The 3,077-nt window shown below is 52.7% G+C and overlaps 1 long non-coding RNA gene across 1 annotated transcript; it reads right to left on the bottom strand.

The window, feature by feature from the left end:
* Positions 1-706: 706 nt before the first annotated feature.
* On the bottom strand, positions 707-2,833 carry LOC121017008 (uncharacterized). Its single transcript, XR_005784581.1, has 2 exons — positions 2,372-2,833; positions 707-2,064 (listed from the first exon to the last, which is right to left on the bottom strand). It is a non-coding gene; the product is annotated as an uncharacterized LOC121017008 (long non-coding RNA).
* Positions 2,834-3,077: the final 244 nt, after the last annotated feature.

The raw sequence follows: 3,077 nt of genomic DNA, 5'->3' as shown, positions 1-3,077 counted from the left end.
CAGTAAAAATAATCGTGAATTGGGGCGCCTGGGTGGCTCAGTCAGTTAAGCATCCGACTTCAGCTCAGGTCATGATCTCACGGTCCGTGAGTTGGAGCCCCGCGTCAGGCTCTGTGCTGACAGCTCAGAGCCTATAGCCTGCTTCGGATTCTGTGTCTCCCTCTCTCTCTGCCCCTTCCCTGCTCATGCTCTGTCTCTCTCTGTCTCAAAAATAAATAAAAAAACATTTTAAATAAATAAATAAATAATAATAATCGTGAATTTATTTAGATGTTCCCAAGGTGCCAGACACATCCCTGAGCGGTGCCCGTGTATTAATCAGTTACATCCTCATGACAACTCCATGAGGAAGGCTCCAGCAGTACCCTCTTCCCAAGGCTCCCGCTGTTCAGGAAGCTGCCCAAAGTCTCCCAGCCAGTTTATGGGAGAGCCAGGATTCGAACCCAGGCCACCTGTGGGCTTCCCTGCCTCCCACACTGCCTCTCTGGCTAGAGCAATCACCATAATCAGCCGGTCACTTACTGTGACCAGGGAGTGAGTGTAGAAAACCAGAGTGGGGGGGGGGGAGGAGTGGACACATGAGTTTGGTTTTGAGCTTGAGTGCAGAAATTGACTAGATGCTAGGATTCGATGAATCCCGGGCTCTCGTGGAGATTTCTGGGCTGGAGCTGCTGGTGTGGATTATACATAAAATGAGGATTCTGTGTGAGCTCCCTGAAGGCATACGGGAAGACAGAGAAGGGCACAGAGGACGGGGCCCTGGCACAGTGGGGATGAGGGTTCGGGTGTGCTGGTTGTTGAGGCTGGCCTGTGTTTCTGCAGGTGGCCAGGCCAGCAGGGACAGGGAACATTCTAGAATTTATCTTGACCATCCCTTCTGGGAGGGAGGGAGCAAAAAAGCACCGATTCTGGATGGTCTGGGGTCCCTGGCAGCTGTGCTTTCCTGCAGGTCCCTGTGCTAAGGTGCTCAGGGCTTCCTTCCAAGGGAAGATGTCCTACAGCGAAGGCTCTCGGGATAACGTGTTGTCTGGGCAGCGGCTTGGAGCAGCAGGAGATATTAACCAGGCGCCCAGTGTCACGGGCAAAGGGAAGAATATGTAAGGACACAATTCCTGACACGCCAAGGGGGCAGGGGACCACGATCACCGGATGTCACCAGAGCAGTATGTTGAGAGGCGGGTCCAGGGTGCTGAGCGGGCAGCAGTCACCTAATAAAACAGGGATCAGAGAGCCCCTAACACAGGCAGGAACAAGATGAGCGCACCATTCACCTGGCTTCTCTCTCCTCTGTTTCCTCACCTGTGGTATCACCCCAGGTCTGAGGCCAGGAGGGGACGTTGCTCAACCTCGACCTTCACTTGACAAGGGGCTTGGAGAGGATCAAAGCACACAGCGCTGTCGCTATGGACTGAGTGTCTGTGTCCCCCTGACGTTCGAAACCCCCAGTGTGTTGTCCCTGGAGGTGGCGCCCGTGGGAGGTAATTAGGGTTAGGTGAGGTCTCGAGGGTGGGGACCGTGACAGGATCAGTGCCCTTATCAGAGCCTGCAGACTGGCGCCATCTCTCTCTCTCTCTCTCTTTCTCTCTCTGCCAGGTGAGAACACAGTCTGAAGGCTGCCATCAGGAAGCGAGCCCCCATCAGACATCCGCCAGCACCCTGACCTTGGACTTCCCAGCCTCTGGGACTGAGAGGAGTAGATGTTTGTTGCATAAGCCACTCAGTCTGTGATGTTTCACGGGAGCAGGGCCCGAAGAGTCAAGGCGCGTGTGAAGGCGTTTTGTAAACTTAGGAGATACGGAGCCCAGTGCTCGTGACTCATGGCTGGGGGGTTGGGTCCCTTCCAGCTTGTAAATCGTATCCCATAAACACGCCTGTGCAGATGGGTTTCGGGTCATTGCTGAGGTCCGTTCCCTGCAGCACCGATCGCCGGGACAGGCAGTGCGATCTCGTTCATGGTTTTTGTTTTGGCCCGTGTTGTATGGCTCTGCTTCCCTGTGTTATCTCAGCCCATGTCAGGCTGAAGTTCTTCAAACTGGTTTGTCTTGCTTTCTTTACAAAAGTTGTCTGAGGAGAAAGGATAAAACTTGTGTCTTCCTTCCTTCCTTTTTTCCTTCCTCCTTCCTTTCCTTTTTTCTTTCTTTTTCTCTTTTTTTTCTCTCTTTCTATTCTTTCATTCTCTCCCTCCCTCCCTCCTTCATTTCTCTTTCTTTCTTTCTCCCTCCCTCCCTCCTTCCCTCCCTTCCTTCTTTCTTCCTTTCTTTCTCTCCCTGTAACATAAGTTCACAGAATGAGAGCTGAATGCTCTGATTTGGACGAGCCCCCTCTCACAGCACGACACACAAATATTGGGATGACCATACGCAGTACTCACAATGCTGGGAGGCTTCTGCGGAGCAGTGGGGCCCTGGCTGTGTCACATGAAGTGAATGACTCAGCTCTCGTAAGCGGGCCTCCTCATCTGGAAAACAGAAGGCAACACCGACTTCTTGCCATTGGTGTTTCGAGGAGCTCATAAGTGGGATATTTTATAAAGTCTTTAGCCTGTTATTTGGCCCATAGCAAGACCTCCATAAGTATTTGTTGAGCTTTTAGACTGAAGTCTATTGAGTCAGCATTTTCTAGAGCTGATGTCATAGGGCAGCAAATGGCTCGGCTTGTTATTAGTCTCATGATCACATCATCGCCGCCCTCACCACACTCAGTCTTGCCTTTCCCTCCCTCTAGGTGTTTCCGTGCGGCCATGTGAAGCCTCAGCGAGGATCCTGGGATGGTCCATTGGAGCGAGTCAGCTTCCAGGTCCTGACATCCCGCGGGATGCCTTCCTTAGAAAGTTCCTAGCACTGGTGTTACAGTCTAGCTCATAAGGGCCCAGAGAGAGCAATACAGGAGCTGTTGGGGGCAAAGCCAAAGGTTAGGTAACTTTGTACCCACCCTTTCTCTGCCAACGCGGCTTCTAGGCGGATGTAGTGAAGCCACGCGTTGACAGTGTGGACCCTGCTCCACCTGCCTCATCAGAACGAGGGAGCTGTGTGGCCCGTCCATCCTCCCCGTGTCAGTTGACGCCCATCCAGGAAGGG

Source organism: Herpailurus yagouaroundi, unplaced genomic scaffold (genome assembly GCF_014898765.1).
Source record: "Herpailurus yagouaroundi ecotype Mexico unplaced genomic scaffold, PumYag 214, whole genome shotgun sequence".
NCBI classification, from domain to species: domain Eukaryota; kingdom Metazoa; phylum Chordata; class Mammalia; order Carnivora; family Felidae; genus Herpailurus; species Herpailurus yagouaroundi.
The sequence above is the reverse complement of the archived record's forward strand: the minus strand, read 5'-3'. Positions and strand labels throughout refer to the sequence as shown.